The 18,385-nt window shown below is 36.0% G+C and overlaps 1 protein-coding gene across 17 annotated transcripts in view; it reads left to right on the forward strand.

The window, feature by feature from the left end:
* Nucleotides 1–18,385, forward strand: part of ZNF644 (zinc finger protein 644) — a 118,617-nt gene that overhangs the window by 55,885 nt on the left and 44,347 nt on the right. The gene's annotated exons all lie outside the window — the stretch shown is intronic.

Raw genomic sequence — 18,385 nt, forward strand, 5'->3', positions numbered from 1 at the left:
TCTTTTGATGGACGTTTGAGTTTCTTCCACCCCTTGGCTTCTGTGAATAGTGCTGTTATGTTCATGAATGTGCAAATATCTCTTTGATACCCTTCTTTAAATTCTTTTAGATACTTAGCTAGAAGTGAGAGTGTATATCATATGGTAGTTCTATTTTTTGAGGAACCTTCATACTGTTTTCACACCACTTTACACTTTCACCGCATCTTCAATGACAGTTGTTATTTTTTTCTTATTTTGATAGAACCATCCAAATGGATTTAAGGTGATACCTCATTATGGCTTTGATTTATATTTGTCTGATAATTAGTGATGTTGAACATCATGTTATATACTTGTTGGCCATTTGTAGATCATGTTTGGAGAAGTGTCTGTTCAAGTCTTTTGTCCATTTTTTATTTCAGTTATTTTTTGTTGAGTTGTAGGAGTTCTTTATATATTCTAGACATTAAGTTCTTATCAGATGTGTAATTTGCTAATATTTTCTCCCATTCTATAGATTGCCTTTTCACTCTGTTGATTGTGACCTTTGCAAAAAAACAAAAGTTTTTTTAAAGTTTGATGTACTTCCATTTGTCTGTTTTTGCTTTTGTTGTTTCAGCTTTTGGTGTCATATCCAAGAAATCATTGCCAAGTCCAATGTCATGAAGCTTTTCCCCTGTATTTTCTTCTGGGAATTTTATAGCTTTAGGTCTTACATTTAGGTGTTTAATTCATTTTGAGTTAATTTTTATATATGGTGTAAGATAAGGGTCCAACTTCATCATTTTCTATGTTTTTATCCGGTTTTCCCAACATCATTTGTTGAAGAGACTGTCCATTCTCCATTGAGTGGTCTTGGCATCCTTGTCAAAGATCATTTGGGTGTATTCCTGGGCCCTCTTTTCTGTTCCGTTGGTCTCTCTGTCTTTATGCCAGCACCAGAATGTTTTGATTACTGTAGGTTTGTAGTTTATTTTGAAATTAGGAAGTATGAGACCTGCAACTTTGTTCTTTTTCAAAATTGTTTTGGCTATTTGAGATCCTTTGAGATTTTATATGAATTTTAGGATCAATTTATCTACTTCTGCAAAAAAAACTGTCATTGAGAATTTGATAGTGATTGTGTCGAATCTGTTGATTGCTTTGGATAATATGGATATCTTAATATTAAGTCTCCTAATCCATGAACACTGGATATCTTTTCATTTATTTGTGTTTTCTTTAATTTCTTTTGGCACTGTATTGTAGTTTTCGGTGCACAAGTCTTTTATCTCCTTGGTTAAGTTTATTCCTAAGTACTTTATTCTTTTTGATACTACTGTAAATGAAATTGTTTTTCTAATTTTTTTCGCATTGTTCATTGTTAGTCTTTGGAAACACAACTGATTTTTCTGTGTTGATATTGTATCCTACAACACTGCTGAATTTATTAGTTGTAACAGTTTTTTTGTGGTATCTTTTGTGTTTTCTACATAAGGTCATGTATGCAAACAGAATTTTATTTTCTTTTCCAATTTGAATGCCTTTTATTTCTTTTTCTTGCGTAATTGCTGTTGCTGGGACTTCCAGTACTATGCTGAATGGAAATGTCAAGAGCGGAGGACCTTATCTTGTTCCTGATCTTAGAGGAAAAGCTTTCAGTCTTTCACCCAGGGATAAATCCCACTTGATCATGGTGGATAACAGTCCTTTTAATGAGCTTTTCAAGTCAGGTTGCTAGTATTTTGTTGAGGATTTTTCATCAGTGTTCATCAGGGGTATTGGTCTATAGTTTATTTGTTGTGTCTTTGTCTGGCTTTGGTATCAGGCTAATGCTGGCCTCTTTGAATGAGCTTGGAAATGTTTCCTCTTCAATTTTTTGAAAGTTTCAGGAGAATTTGTGTTAAATCTTTAAATGTTAGGTAGAATTCTCTAGTGAAGCTGTCTGGGCCAGGGTTTTTCTTTGTTGTAAGGGTTTTGATTACTGCTTCAATCTCCCTACTAGTTATAGGTCTGTTCATATTTTTTATTGCTTCATGATTCAGTCTTCATAGGTTGTATGTTTCTAGGAATTTATCTATTTCTTCTTTGTTATCCACCATTTTGGGGTACAGTTGTTCATAGTGTTCTCTTCTAATCTTCTTTATTTCTGTGGTGGTGTTTGTAATGTCCTTTTTCATTTCTAATTTAGTTATTTGAATCTTCTCTCTTTTTTTTCTTAATCTAGCTAAGGACTTGTCAATATTGTTGATCTTTTCATAAAGCCAATCCTTTGTTTTGTTTTTTTCTATTGTTTTTCTGTTCTCTATTTCATTTATCTCTGCTCTAATCTTTATGTCCTTCCTTCTGCTAGCTTTGGGTTTAATGTTCTTCTTTTCTAATATCGAGAGGTGTAAAATTAGGTCATTGATTTAAGATCTTTCTTCTTTTTTAATGTAAGTATTTACAGCTGTATACATACCTCTTAGCATTGCTTTCACTGCATCCCAAAGTTTTGGTATGTTGTGTTTTTATTTTCATTTGTTTCAAGGTACTTTCTAATTTATCTTGCTGTTTGAGTGTTAAATTTTCGCAGATTTGTAGATTTTCCAGTTTTCTTTGTGCTGTTGATTTCTCGTTTCATTCCATTATCATCAGAAAAGTTGTTTGTATCATTTCAGTCTTCTTGAATTTGTTATGACTTGTTTTGTGGCCTAACATGTGGTCTATCCTGGAAAATGTTCCGTGTACCCTTCAGAAGAATGTATATTCAGCTATTTTGGAGTCAGTTTTTCATTTGTGTCTGTTAGGTCCAATTGGTCTGTAATGGTGTTCAAGTTCTCCATTTCCTTATTGATAATCTGTGTTGTCGTACTGTCCATTACTGCTTTCTTTTATGTTTAATTGATATTTTTCTTGTGAAACACTTTGATTTCTCTTTATGTGTGTTTTTCAGTTATTTTCTTGTGTTTTCCTTGGTGTTTACGGTTAACATCTTAATCTCATAATAATCTAGTTTGATTTAATACCAACTTTGTTTCAGTAGTATAAGAACTGTGCTTTACAGATCCTTCTCCCCTCTGTTTTGTTGTTACTGTCCCAAGTTACATCTTTATACAGTAATACTGGCTTTTATGTTAACCTATGTAGTTGCCTTTATCATTGTTCTTTCTTTCTTTTTATGGCTTTGAGTTACAATATAGTATCCTTTTATTGAAGCCTGAAATACTCCCTTTAACATTTCTTGTGGGGCAGGTCTACTAGTGGCTAATTCTTAGCTTTTGTTTATCGGGGACTGTCTTAATTCCTTTTTCATTTTTGAAGGATAATTTTGCTGGATAGAGAATTCTGGTTGATAAGGTTTTTTATTTCTAGCACTTTATAAATATCATGTCAGTGCTCTCTGGCCTCAATGGTTTCTGATGACAAATTAGCTTTTAATCTTATTAAGGACTTACTGTATGTGACCAGTTCCTTGTCTGTTGCTGCTTTTATTGTTCATTCTTTGTCTTTGGGTTTTTGACAGTTTTATGTTAATGTGACTTAGTCTGGATATCTTTGCATTTATCATACTTGGAGTTTGTTGAATTTCTTGGATATTTAGATTCATGTCTTTTATCAAATTTGGCTTGTTTATGGCCGTTATTTTTTGAAATATCCTTTCCATCTTTTTCTCTCTTCTACTTCTTCATCTCTCATTATAAATATGTTGATAGACTTGATGGTGTCCACAGGACTCGTAGGCTCTGTTCATTTTTATTCTTTTTTCTTTCTACTCCTCAGACTGCATAATTTCAATTGACCTGCTTTCATGTTCACTGATTGTTATTTCCATTTGCTCAAATCTACTTTTGAAACCCATTTGAAGTTTTAATTTTAATTATTGTTCAGCTCCAGAGTTTTTATTTGGTTCTTTTTTATAAATTTTTGTTGATTCCTTTCTTTCTCTTTATTGATATTCTCTGTATTGAGACATTATCTCTTGCTTTCCTTTAAGTTCTTTCACCATGGTTTTTTAAATCCCTTTGAGTATATCTAAGACTGTCAATTTAAAGGCTTTGTCTAGGAAGTACCATGTATATGCTTCTTCAGGGGCAATTTCCATTGATTTTTTTTTTTCCCTAGGAATAGGACATATCTTGTTTCTTTGCATGCCTCATAATCTTTTTTTGAAAACTGGACCTTTTGGATATTATAGTCTGACAGCTCTGGAAATCAGGGTCTTCCCTTTCCTCAGGGTTTCTTGCTATTACTTGCTTTGTAGTTGTGACTTTTCTAAACTATTTTTTTTAAAAAACTGTATTTGTTTCATGTGTCTTTGAAGTCTCTCTTGCTTGTTTGTGGTCATGTAGAGATGTGACAGAGATTTCCTTAAATGCCTGTAGCCAAAAAAAAGGGAAAGAAAAGAAAGAAAAATTTCAAGGAAAAAAAGTACCTTTCTAGTCATTAGGAATTTGCTTTGTGTTTGGGCATCCCTTCAATTCTTAGCCAGGTTATTTGCAATTCTGCCTTTGCCTTCAAGTCCTGCTTGCACTGAACTTAAAGATTAGCCAGAAGTAGAAGTTTAGGATTTTTTCTTGTCTTTTCTGATCCTGCATCTTGCCCTGGACATGGGCATGGATTTCTATATTCCCCATTCTATACACAAGCTTTTCAAAGCCCTTATTCGTCAAATTACCTCTAAACTTTCTAACACCCTCTGCTTTGCTGCTTATCTGTCCTGAGACATTTTCAAGTTAGGTGAAACCAAGGCCATGTGCATTTTGTCAGTGCATCATCAAACCCCCAGACAGGTCAAAACAAACATAGATATTTCTTTTGGAACAAGGTCTGCTCTGCTTTCTCTGGAACCAGATCCTCCACAACAGGAGTGCTGGCTGAAATCTTTTTGACTTTTACTGTGCTGTGCAGGGGGGTTGGAGCTAGGCTATTAAAATAGCACAAAGCTTTCCTGCCATTTTTAAGGTTCTTTTTGTTTTTGTTTTTTTTTTTTTTTGACTCAGCATTCACTTGGCTGCTGTAAACCTTTTACTGTTTTCCAGAGTTTGGACAAAGTTGCTTCTGACAATTTTTGCTCTTTTTTCCATTCTTTCCTTGGAGCAACAGCCCCTTGAGTTTCCCTACTGTATCTGTCAGAGTTCTCCAGAGAAACAGAACCAGTGGATTGTGTATATATATGGAAAGAGATTTATTTTAAGGAATTGGGTCATGCAAAAGTGGAGGCTGACAAGTCTGAAGTTTGTAGGGTGGGCTGGCAGGGTGGAGATCCAGAAAAGAGCTGATGCTGCAGTTCAAGTCTGAAGGCTGTCAGACTGCTCAGGAAAGTGCTGATATTGAAGTTCATTTCCGAAGGAGATCTGCTGCAGAATTTCCTCTTGCTCGGGGGAGGTCAGTCTTTTGTTCTATCCAGACCTTCAGCTGATTAGGTAAGATCCACCTACATTATGGAGGGCAGTCTACTCAGAGTCTGTCAATTTAAATGTTAGTTTCATCCCAAAACACTTTCACTGAACCATGCAGAATAATGTTTGGCCACATATCTGGACACTGTAGCCCAGTCAAGTTGACATAAAATTAACTATTACACCTATTCTATTATTTTAACTGACATCCTGCACTTGATTTGTGTATGTTTATCTTGTATCCTGTGTCCTTATTGTATTCACTTATTAGTTCTAGAAATGGTTTTTTTTGATTCCTTGGAATGTTTTATGTAGACAATGATGGTATCATGTGCAAATAGGGCCAGTTTTCCTTTTACTTTTGAGTGTATGTGCCTTTTATTTCTTTTTCTTGCCTTTTGTGCAGTAGCTAGAACTTGCAGCAATATGTTGAATTAGAGTGGTAAGGTTGAACATCCTTGCCTTGTTCCCAGTCTTCAGGGGAAACCATTCAGCCCTTTACCATTAAGTACGATATTAGCTGTAGGTATTTTGTAGATGCTGTATATCAGGTTGAAGTAGTTTCCTTTTATTCCAAATGCTGAGTTTTTATCATGAATGGATGTTGGGTTTTCAGTTGATATGGTCATTGATTTTTTTCTTTGGCTTATTGATATGGCACATTACGTTGATTTTTTTTCCAAATGTTGACTCGACCTCATATACCTGAATACATCCCACCTGATTGTGGTGTATAATGCTTTTTATACATTTTTTGATTCAGCTTGCTAGTATTCTATTCAGAATTTTTGCATCTAAGTTCATCAGAGATATTAGTGTGTACTTTTTTTTGTACTCTCTGGTTTTAGTATCAGTGAGATACTAGCTTCATAAAATGAATTGCAAAGTGTTCCCTCCTCTCTTATTTTCTGGAAAAGGTTAGAGTTGGTGTTAATTCGTCTTTAAATTACTTAAAATAATTCTCCAGTGAAACTGTCTTGGCCTAGTGATTTCTTTTTGGCGAGTTTTATAATTCTAAATTCAATGTCCTTAATAGTTACTGGGCTATTAAATGTTAATTTCATATTGAGTGAATTGTGGTTAGTTGTGTTTTTTGACATATTGGGCTATTTCATTTAAATTGTTAAATTTATATCTGTAAAGTTGTTCATAGTATACCCTTAGTGTCCTTATGATGTCTAGGGTTTGTAGTGACATCCTCTGTTTCATTATTACATTGATAATTTTTATCTTCTTTTTATCTTTGCCAGTCTTGCTGGAAGTTTATTAATTTTATTGCTTTTTTTCCTGTAACTTGCTTTTTGTTTCAGTTATTTTTCTCTGTTATTTTTGTATTTTTAATTTCATTTATTTCTACTCTTACATTTATTATTTCCTTCTTTCTTCTAGCTTTGGGTTTATTTTGCTATTCTTTTCCAGTCATTGATATGAAACCTTTCTCTTTTCAAATGTGATATTTAATACTATAAATTTCCCTGTCAGTATTGCTTTAGCTGCATCTCTCATATTTTGATATGTTGTGTTTTCATTAAGTTCTATTTTTAAAATTTTTTTCTTTGAGAATTTTTGAGCCATGGATTATTGTGTGTTGTTTAATTTTCAATTGATAAGAGATTCTCCTGTTAGTAACTTCTTGTTTGATTCCATTATGGTCATAGAACACTCTGTGATTACCAATTCTTTTAAATTTGCTCAGGTTTGTTTTATTGCTGAGGATATTGTTGATCTTCATCAGTGTTTTATGGACTCTTGGAAAAAATGTGTATCCCTCTGTTGCTTGGTGGAGTGTTCTGTCTATGTCAGATTCTATTGGTGATTGTGTTCAGATTTTTTATATTCTTTTGATTTTCTGTCTAGTAGTTGTAATCAATTGCTGAGAGGAGAGTATTAAAATCTCCAACTATGATTGTGGATTCCTCTCTTTCTTTTTCAGCTTTATCCGTTTTCGTTTAGTGTATTTTGAGTTTTTGTTGTTTGGTACATATGCGTTTAGAATTGTTATGTCTTCCTAGTGGGTTGATCCTTTTATCATTGTTTAATGTCCCTCTTGGTCACTAGTAATTTTCTTTATTCTGAAGTCTGCTTTACCAGAAATTATGTAACCACTCATGCCTCTTTTTTAAATTAATGTTTGCATGATATATCTTTTTCCATCCTTTTATTTTCAACCTACTTATGTTGTTGAATTTGAAGTGTAAGCTATGGATAGTAGCATTGTATTTTTTATTCACTCTGTCATTTTCTTTCTTTTAATTGATGTATTTAGACCATTTACATTTAAGGTAATTTTTGATATCTTTCTTCTGGTTGTTGTTCCTCTGTTTCTCTTGTTTGCTGCCTTGTGGGTTACTTGAACTTTTTTTTAAGGATTATATCATTATTTATTTATAGTAGGGTTTTTTTAGTCTGTTGCAGTGTAATTTTCCCAGTGGTTCCTTTGGCTGTTAAAATACACATATATGACTTATTAGCACTCTACTGGTGCCAACATTTTACCACTTGGAGTGAAATCTCAAAACCTTACTTCCATTAACCTTCCCTTTACCTTTCTCAGTTTTAAATAATCATGGTCTTGAGTATCAGATGATATAATTTTTGTTTCAGTCATCAAAGATAATTTATAAAATTTATAATGGAAAGCATAGTCTATTGTATGTGTCCATACTTCTCTTTTGTTTCTTATTTCCTTATTCTCAAGATTTTTTCTTATTTCATTTCTTGTTTGAAGAGCTGCTTTTAGCCAATCTTTAAGGGTCAGATAATGACAAATTTTTTTAGTTTAGATTTTCTTTGTCTGAGAATGTTTTTATTTCCCCTTCATTCCTGCAGAATTGTTTCACTGGATGTAGAATTCACAGTTGATACTTCTTTTCTTTCAACATTTGGAATATACTTTGTCACTTCCTTCTGGTTTCAGATGGAAAATCTGCTGTTATTCATATTGGTTTTCCCCTATAATTTGTCATTTCTCTCTGGTTAATTTGAAGATTTTTTCTTTGTTTTTAGCTTTCAAAAGTTTTAATTCTATTATGTCCTGACATGGATTTGTTTAGGTTTGTCATGTTTGGGTTCACTCACCTTCTTAGATTTGTATGGTTGTGTATTTTACCAAATTTGGGAAGTTTTCAGCCTTAATTTCTTCTAATAGTCTGTCATCCTCACTTTTCTTTCTTCTCTCCTTCTCAGACTCCAATGATATAAATGTTGGATCATTTGTTATTTTCTCCGAGCTCTGTAAGGCTGTTTTTTTAATTTCTCTTTGTAGTTTAGGTTGAATGAATTCTGTCCTGGCTGTCCTCTAGTACACTAATTCTGACCTGTGTCATCTTTATTCTACTGTTGAGCCTGTCTGAGTTTTTAAAAATTTGTTGCTGTATCTTTCATTTATATAATTTCCATTTGCTTCTTATTTGTAACTTCTGTGTATTTGCTTAGATTTTCAATTTTTATGTTGGTTTCAAGAGAAAGTGTAATTGCTTATTGAATCATTTTTACAATGATTGTTTAAAACATTTGTCAGGTTATTGTACCGTTTGATTTCTTTTGTTTTTGGTGTCAGTTGACTGTCTTTTCTCAGTAAAGTTGTGGTTTTCCGATTCTTTGTATGACAGGTGATTTTTACATTTTATCCTATACATTTTGGCTATTTTCAGAGATTCTGGACCCTTTAAAGGTTTGGGGTTTTTTTTGAGGAAGATTAGCCCTGAGCTAACATCTGCTGCCAATCCTCCTCTTTTTTGCTGAGGAAGACTGGCCCTGAGCAAACATCCGTGCCCGTCTTCCTCTACTTTATATGTGGGATGCCTGCCACAGCATGGTTTGCCAAGCGGTGCCATGTCCACACCCAGGATCCGAACTGGCCAACCCTGGGCCACCAAAGTGGAACATGCACACTTAACCGCTGAGCCACCGGGCTGGCCCTGTAAAGGTTTTTTTTTTTTTTTTACAAGTAGATACCTATTCAGATATGGCATGCAGATCTTAGCCTACTTTTGTGGGCTATGGTTCAATGATAGTCTAATTATCTGAGTGTTGTGTTTGTTTACTTGATTTATTTCATGTCTCTGGGGCTCCCTCTGGTCCCTTCTGGTGCTTCTATAGGGAGTGGAAGATGCTTCCCATGACCAGGCCACCTGGTGCCTTTAGGTCAAGGAAGGTAGTCTCTGGTGGGGCAAAGAATATTTTCTGGATTTGGTGCTTGTTGTGGTGGGATCCCCTTGCTGGTGCTTCTCATCTACACAGTACTTCTGGGTTGGGGGAAGCAGTCTCTTGCTGGCAGTGAAGGATAGTGCTTTTATTATCAGCAGAGTTTCCACTTAATACCTCTTGTTGCTTCTGCCAAGTTTATCTGGTTGGGACTCCTGTTTGGTCCAGGGAAGGAATGAGCCTACCTGGGCTACCGTCTGGTGCTTCATTGGGAAACAGTGGGCCTGGGTAACCTGTTGACTGCAGGGTCATAAGATGTCCTGCCACTATCCTCTAGTCGTAAGGTGCCTAAGAAGTTCATCTTCCTCTTGCCACCTTTCAGATTTCTCCTCTGGTTGTCTCTTGTGTTATTCCTGGATTTATAGTTGTAGTGAGCAGGGAGGAGCAGGGAGAGATGAGTCTATACCATCTCATCTAGACCAAAAGTGCTGTGATTACAATCCATGTTAATTATTTTATTTATTCTATATAAAATTATTTTCGTAAAAATCATTAGGCTTAAAATCTTTAAATGATTTGCCTTTTTAAAAAATAGTACCATGTGAAATTAGTTGGAATTCCATGAGTACAGCAGCTGTTATGGAGCAGTGTTTTCAAATGTTCTAAATGACAAAGGTGATTTAGATGAGAATAATTTGCCTGTCATTTTATGGTAATCTTTTGAAAATATCTAAGAAATTTTACAATTATATCAATTTTAATTTTGTTTTTATATATAACAGTAATAAAGAGGTTAAACTTTAACTGTTATATTTACCTGTCTTTTCTACTCCTTCCAATCTCTTAAAATATGCCTAACTAGTTTTAAATAGGAAATGGGGAAAAGAACAAAATGCCTGGAAGGGAATTCTGCTCTACTCAATTCTTATTTATGCCAGATTGACTGTGAAACAGTTGTTTTTTGAGTGGCTCTTCTTGCACAATCAAACCTGCCACAGGTAAACAGATGCATTTAATCTGCAGGTTGGAAATATTTCTGCCATTGGCTTTCTTTGAAGATATCTACCTTGGTAGTAACTCTGAAGTTCACTGCCTGTTATTTATATCTACAGTGATGATGTTTGACAAGGATTTTAAAAAATTTGTTTCTGGGCACATGTGTTTCTGGAGGGATGTTTGGCCACTGAAATATTGGAGTTTCTGAAATATCACCACTCATTGATGGGGTATAAAACAATATTTGAAAAATTGTTCTAGAAAATCCAGAGTATAGGATTACTGTACTCAATACACTATTTACTTGCAAAGAAGACTGAGAGAATAAACTAATTAATGAGGGTTAAAGAGGGGCAAAGGAGAATGATTATTTTAGAAAATATTAGCTGAAGGATAACTTCTACAACTAAGCAGACTGTGATGCTCCTGTTAATCATTGGGGAAAGAGATCTATGTATTAAAATAGCCCTCATTGTCACCCAAAGAGGAAGAATAAGAAAGTAATTTTTTCCTTGCATTTAACTCTGTGGAAAATTTATCATGTAGATCTTTATTGTGTCAAGGGGCGTTGAATTACATAATGGATAGTGCTTTTAAGAGAAGTTTTTTGTTTGTGTTTTTTGGTGAGGAAGGTTGTCGCTAAGCTAACATCTGTGCCAGTCTTCCTCTACTTTCTATGTGGGATGCCACCACAGCATGGCTTGGTGAGCAGTGTGTAGGTCCATGCCCGGGATCCGAACCTGTGAACCCTGGGCCACCGAAGCGGAGCACATGAACTTAACCACTACGCTACTGTGCTGGCCCCATAAGAGAAGTTTTGTATAAAGATGTGGAAATATTTTTCTTTTGGTTCTCTGGAGATGTTTTTATGTGCACGTAGTCATGAAGTTTAGCTTTCTGATGGTGTGACTTGGTTCAGGGATAAACTTTAGAGAATTCTTAAGTGTCTAGATGTAAGAGGAATGAGTGGTTGATGTATCCCTAAATCTAACCCTCTAGATATGAAGTTCTCAATCTTTTTTTTTTTTTTTTTGAGAAAATTCCGTGCTTTTGTTTTACTCTGTTTATTTCCATATGATTTAAAAAAAAATTAATTTTGGGAAAATATATATTACATAAAATTTACCATCTTAGCCATTTTTAAGTGTACAGTTCAGTAGTGTTGTGTATACATTATTGTGCAACTGATATCCAGAACTTTTTTATCTTGCAAAACTGAAACTCTATGTGCTTAATGAATTCCCCATTCCCCCTTCATCAAGTTCCCAGCAACCACCATTCTACTTTCTGTCTCTTTGAATTTGACTTCTCTTTTACGAATGGCTTATTTCACTTAGCATAACGTCCTCAGTTTCATCCATGTTATTGTATAAGTCAGAATTTCCTTCCTTTTTAAGGCTGAATAACATTCCATTGCTTGTATATACTGCATTTTGTTTATCCATTCATTCCATCGGTGGATGCTTGGGTTGCTTCCACCTTTTAACTATTGTGAATAATGCTGTTATGAACAAATATCTCTCTGAGACCCTGCTTTCAGTTTTTTGGGGCTATATACCCAAAAGTGAAATTGCTGGATCATATGATGCTTAGATTTTTAATGTTTTGAGGAACCACCTTAACTGTTTTCAATTTTACATTCCCTTTTAAAATGGTTGCACCGTTTTACATTCCCACCAGCAGTACACAAGAGTTTGAATTTCTTAACATCTTCACTAGCATTTATTATTTTCTGGGGTGTTTTTTGTTTTTGATAGTAGCCATCCTGATGGATGTGAGGTAGTATCTCATTGTGGTTTTGATTTGCATTTTCTTAGTGATTAGTGATGTTGGGCATCTTTTCCTGTGCTTGTTGGCCATTTGTATGTTTTCTCTGAAGAAATGTCTATTCAGGTCCTTTGCCCATTTTTTAATCACAGCGTTTTCTTCTTTGTTGAATTTTTTGGGGGGGAGTTCTCACACCAACCACTTCTCCACCTCTCTAGATACTAACTGGGTGTCCTATAATTCAGTTATGACACTAACTACCTGGAGTTAGTGCAGACCCCACAGGTTAAGGACTCAGTCCCACAAGACTGTCTCCCATCTCAGATGCCAGTCTTTAGTGGGTACCCAGGTGCCCACACTTCTGTCCAACTTGGCTACAAATCAGGGATTCTCATGAGCCCCTCCTCAGGTTTGAAAATTTGGTGTAATAACTCACAGAACTCAAGGAAACACGTAACTTATGTTTGCCAGTTTATTATAAAGCATATGTTAAATGATACAGGTGAATAGCCAGATGAAGAGGAACATAGGGAAAGGTTCCAGAAGGGTTTTGAGTGCAGGAGCTTCTATCTCCGTGTGGTTGAGATGCATTACCCTCCTGGTATAGATGTGTTCACCAACCTGAAAGCTCTCCAAGGTGCTGCCTGTACCTAAGGAGGTTTTATGGAGTCTTTATCATGTAAGCACGATTGGTTATTAACTCAATGTTTAGCCCCTCTACTCTCCTCCAGAGGATGGAGGGGTGGGGCTGAAAGTTCCAAGCTTCTAATCATGGCTTGATCTTTATGGTGATGGCCTCCACCCAGGAGCCCACCAAGAGTTGCCTCATTAGAACAAAAGACACTCCTGTCACTAAGGAAATTCCAAGAGTTTTAGGAGTTCTTTGTTAGGAACTGGGGTCAGAGGCCAAATATATATTTGTTGTGTCACAGAGTTCTTTATATATTCTGGATATTAACCTCATCAGATTTATGATTTGCTAATATATTCTCCCATTCCACAGATTGCCTTTGCACTCATATTATGCTCTTTGATGCACAGATTTTAAGTTTGATGTAGTTGCATTTCTCTATTTTTACTTTTGTTGCCTGTGTTTTTGGTGTCACATCAAAGAAATCATTGCCAAATCCAGTGTGATGAAGCTTTTCCCTGTGTTTTATTTGAAGAGTTTTATAGTTGTAGCTCTCAGGTTTAGGTCTTTTGATCTGTTTTGAGTTAATTTTTGTATTGTTAATTTAGTCTGTTTGGGCTGCTATAACAAAGTTCCACAGACTGGGTAGCTTATAAACAACAGAAATTTATTTCTCACAATTCTGGAGGCTAGAAGTCTGAGATCAGAGTGCTTGTATGGTTGAATGAGGGCCCACTTCTGGGTGGTAGACTTCTCCTTGTGTCCTCACATGGCAGAAGGGGCAAGGGAGCTCTTCTTTAATAAGGGTGTTAATCTCATTCATGAGGACTCAGCCCTCATGACCTAATCACCTCCCAAAGGCCCCACATCCTAATAGCATCACATTGAAGTTAGAATTTTAACATATGAATTTTGAAAGAACACGAACGTTTAGGCCGTAGCATGGTGTAAGGTAAGAGTCCAACTTCCTTCTTTTGCATGTGTTTATCCAGTTTTCCCAGCACCATTTGTTGAAAAGACTGTCTATTCCCTATTGAATGGTCTTGACATCCTTGTCGAAAATCATTTGACCTCATATGTGAAGGGGTATTTCTGGACGCTCTATTGTATTCCATGGGTCTGTATGTCTGTCTTTCTGCCAGTACCACACTGTTTTGTACTGTAGCTTTGTAGTAAGTTTTGAAATCAAGAATTGTGAGACCTGCAACTTTGTTCTTCTTTTTCAAGATTGTTTTGGCCATTTGAGATCCCTTGAGATTTCATATGAACATTAGGATGAATTTTCTTATGTCTGTAAAAAAGGCCAATGGGATTTCAATAAGGATTGCATTAAATCTGCTTTGGATAGTATTGACATTTTAGTCTTCATTTCTGATTGGTTCTTTTTTATATTTTCCAGTTCTTTGTTCATGTTCTCACTGAGTTTATCCATTCTTTCCCAAGATCAGTGAGCATCCTTATGACTTTTTGTTTGAACTGTTTTTCAGGTAGATTGTTTGTTTCTGTTTCATTTAGTTCTTTTTCTGGAGTTTTGTCCTGTTCCCTTACTTGGAATGTATTCCTTTGCCTCCTCATTTGCCTCTTTCTCTGTGTTTATATGTATGTATTAGGTTGGGTAGCTACATCTCCTGATCTTGGAGAGATGGCCTTGTGTACGAGATGCTTTGTGAGGCCCAGCAGTGTCCTTTCCTCCTTTCACCAGTTCCAGATGTTCCAAGAGTGACCCCTCTGTGGGCTACGTGTGTCCTTCTGTTGTGGCAGGGTTGCTCTTGCTGCAGGTGCCCAGGGAGGCTAGGCTATCCCCCTGGCCAACTGATTGTAATACTCAGCTGCATCTGGCTGCTCTGGACCCTTGAGTCACTTAATCGGGTCTGGGGAGCCCCAGCACAGTTGGCTGCAAGGTCTAATAACCCCTTCCTGTTGCAGTTTTTCTGTTAAGTGAGTAGGCCCCCAGTGTGTGGGCTTCTAGGCTCAGGGGCTTACAGTTGCTGTAGGCCTCCAGCCCACAAGGCTCTTGTCAGCTCTCTCAGGATTGTAGCTGAGTGGAGCTGGCACCAGGCACAGGAGCACCAGTTGTTTCAGGCTTTGGAAGTTGGGGCCAATCCCCTATGTAGCTCTTTGAGAAGCACAGGTCTTCTGCTGCTGACAAGCCCCACTGCCCATAGGGCTGTACACACCACCAACACAGTCTTGCCCCATGTGCGTGCAGTCTTGCCCCATGCCCCAGTTGCCCCACTGCAGAGACCCCACACAGTCTATCTGCTCCTTGCACAACCCTGCCCTGCAGGCAACCAGCCATGCAGGCCCACAAGTTGCCCAAAGGCTTGCTGGTGGGTGGGGCCAGTCCCTAGGGCAGGCTGTCTGCTCTAGCCAGGCTTAATTGGTGCTCTAGTGGGTGGGGCAGACCCTGGGCTAACAGGCTGGGGGAAGAAATCCAGTGGCATGTGCCAGTGTCTGTGTTATCATGCCTGTACTAGGTCACACCAATGGCTGCCGCCAATGTCTCAGTCCCTGGAGAGGTCTCACCTCTCACCGAGGTACACCCAGATATACTACCATCTTGACACCTCTCTTTGGGTAGCAGTGACATTTATAATGTTATTAAGCCTCCCAAACTATGAACATTGGATGTCGTTTCATTTATTTTTGTCATCTTTAATTTCTTTTGGCAATGTTTATAGTTATCAATGTACAAGTCTTTACCTTGCTTGGTTAAGTTTATTCCTAAATATTGTATTTATTTTGAGCTATTGTAAATGGGATTGTTTTCTTAATTTTTTTTCGAATTGGTCATCATTAGTGTATAGAAATGCAGGTGACTTGTACATGATGATTTTTTTTCTATCATTATTGTTTTTTATTTTCTTTTTTCCAGTTTTACTGAGATATAATTCACACACAACACTGTATAAGTTTAAGGTGTACAGTATAATTGTGTGACTTACATATGTTGTGAAATGATTACCACGAGAAGTTTAGTTAACATTCATTGTATCATATAGATACAATAAAAAGAAAAGGCAAAAAGAAAAAAATTTTTTTCCTTGTGATGGAACCCTTAGGATTTACTCTCTTAACTTTCATATATATCATACAGCAGTGTTAACTATAGTCATCATGTTGTACGTTAGATCCCTAGTACTTATTTATCTTATAACTGGAAGTTTATACGTTTTGACCACTCCTCTAATTCCCCTTCCCCCCATCCTCCGCCTCTGGTAACCATAAATCTGATCTCTGTCTCTGAGTTTGGGTTTTTATTTTTGTTTTTTAGATTCCACATAATAGAGAGCTCATACAATATTTGCCTTTCTCTGTCTGACTTATTTCATTTAGCATAATGCACTCAAGGTCCATCCGTGTTCTTGCAAATGGCAGGATTTCCTGATTCTTTTACTGACTTAATAATATTCCATTGTGTATATACATACCATAGCTTCCTTATCCATTCATCCATGGGTGGAAGCTTAGGTTGTTTGCATGTCCTGGCTATTGTGAATAATGCTGCTATGAACATGGGGGTGCAGATATCTTTTTGAGTTAATGTTTTCATTTTCTTCAGATAAATGCCCAGCAGTAGAATTACTGGGTCATATGGTAGTTCTATTTTTAATTTTTGAAAAATCTCGGTACTGTTTTCCATACTGGCTTTACCAATTTATATTCTCAACCAGCAGTGCAACAAGGGTTCCCTTTTCTCCACATCCTCACCAGCATTTGTTACCTCTTGTCTTTTTGATGATGGCCATTCTAATAGGCATGAAGCCATATCTCGTTGTGGTTTTGATGTGCAATTCCCTAATGATGCCTGATGTTGAATATCTTTTTATGTACTTGTTGACCATTCATATCTCTTCTTTGGAAAAATGTCTATTCAGGTCTTTTGCCTATTTTTTAATTGGATTAATTGTGGGTTTTTTGGGTTTTTTTTTGGCTTTTGAGTCATGTGAGTTCTTTATGTATTTTGGATGTTAATCACTTATCAGATATATGGTTTGCAAATATTTCTTCTCATTTCATAGGTTGTCTTTTCACTTTGTTGATTGTTTCTTTTGCTGTGCAAAAGCTTTTTAGGTTAATATAATCCCAGTTGTTTATTTTTTATTTTATTGCTTGTTCTTTAGGTGTCATATCTAAAAAATTATTGCCAACACACATGTCAAGGAGGTTTTTCTTATGTTTTCTTCTAGGAGTTTCATAATTTCAGGTCTTAGATGTAAGTCTTTAATCCATTTTGAGTTAATTTTTGTGAGCGGTGTAAGATAGGGGGCATGTTGATTTTTGTATGCTGTAACTTTGCTGAATTTATTTATTTATGCCAGTTTTTTTTGTGGAATCTTTAGGATTTTCTACCTTTAAGATCATACCAGCTGTGAACAAAAATAGCTTTATTTCTTCCTTTCCAAATTGGATGTCATTTATTTTTCTGTCTTACCTACTTGTTCTGGGTAGGACTTCTAGTGCTGTGTTAAATAGAGCAGTGGAAGTGGGAATCCTTGTCTTGTTCCTGATCTTGGAGGAAAGCTTTCTGTCTCTTGCCTTTGAGTGCAATGTTAATTGTGGGCTTTTCATATATTGCCTTTATTATGTTGAGGTAGTTTCCTTCTATTCCTAGTTTGTTGAGTGTTTTTTATCATGAAATGATGTTGAATTTTGTCAGATCTTTTTTCTGCATCAATTAAGATGATCACGTTGTTTTTGTCTTTCATTCTCTTAATGTGGTATATTACATTGATTGATTGACATATGTTGAACTATCCTTGCATTCCAGGAATAAATTTCACTTGGTCATAGTGTGTAATCTTTTTAATGTACTGTTAAATTTTATTTGCTGGTATTTTGTTGAGGTTCTCATTCCCTTTTCTACTTGGATAATTGAAATCTCACAGATGCCTTTCATACTGTCCTTTACTGTATCTTTACTACTAAGGAAAATATGTTCACTGGAATGAGATAATACACTTTTCAATAGATAATCATTCATGTACACCAGTATTTGGTTGCACATAACTTCGCTTTAATCACAACACATAATAATCATATGTTACCTGGATTCTGGACCATGGTTTTCAATCATGGCTGCACATTCAGCTCACCTAGAGATTCCTTTTCTTTCTCTCTCTATATATACATATATATATTCTCTTAGTATGTATATGATATGCTTATATTTTTAAAATTTACATATATATTTTTTAAAATTTATATGTATATATTTTAAATTAACAGTGCCAGAGCCACATTCCCAAATTCTTCAGAGGGGGACTGAGCATCAGTATTTTTTGAAAGGTCTCCAAGTGCAGACATGTTTGAGAAACCTGTTCTAGATGATCCTGACTACATGTTGGAGTTATCTGGGGGTACTTGAAGAAAAACTACAGACCTTTGCAAGGTTGAATTAGAAATTCCAGGGAAGAAAAGTTCTGCAATCTGTGTTTCTGAAAATATTGAAGCTTTTCTGAAGCACAGTAGGCTTCTGACCACTAGTCCATAATTTTCTCAG

This window comes from Equus przewalskii, chromosome 24 (assembly GCF_037783145.1).
Source record: "Equus przewalskii isolate Varuska chromosome 24, EquPr2, whole genome shotgun sequence".
Lineage (NCBI taxonomy): Eukaryota > Metazoa > Chordata > Mammalia > Perissodactyla > Equidae > Equus > Equus przewalskii.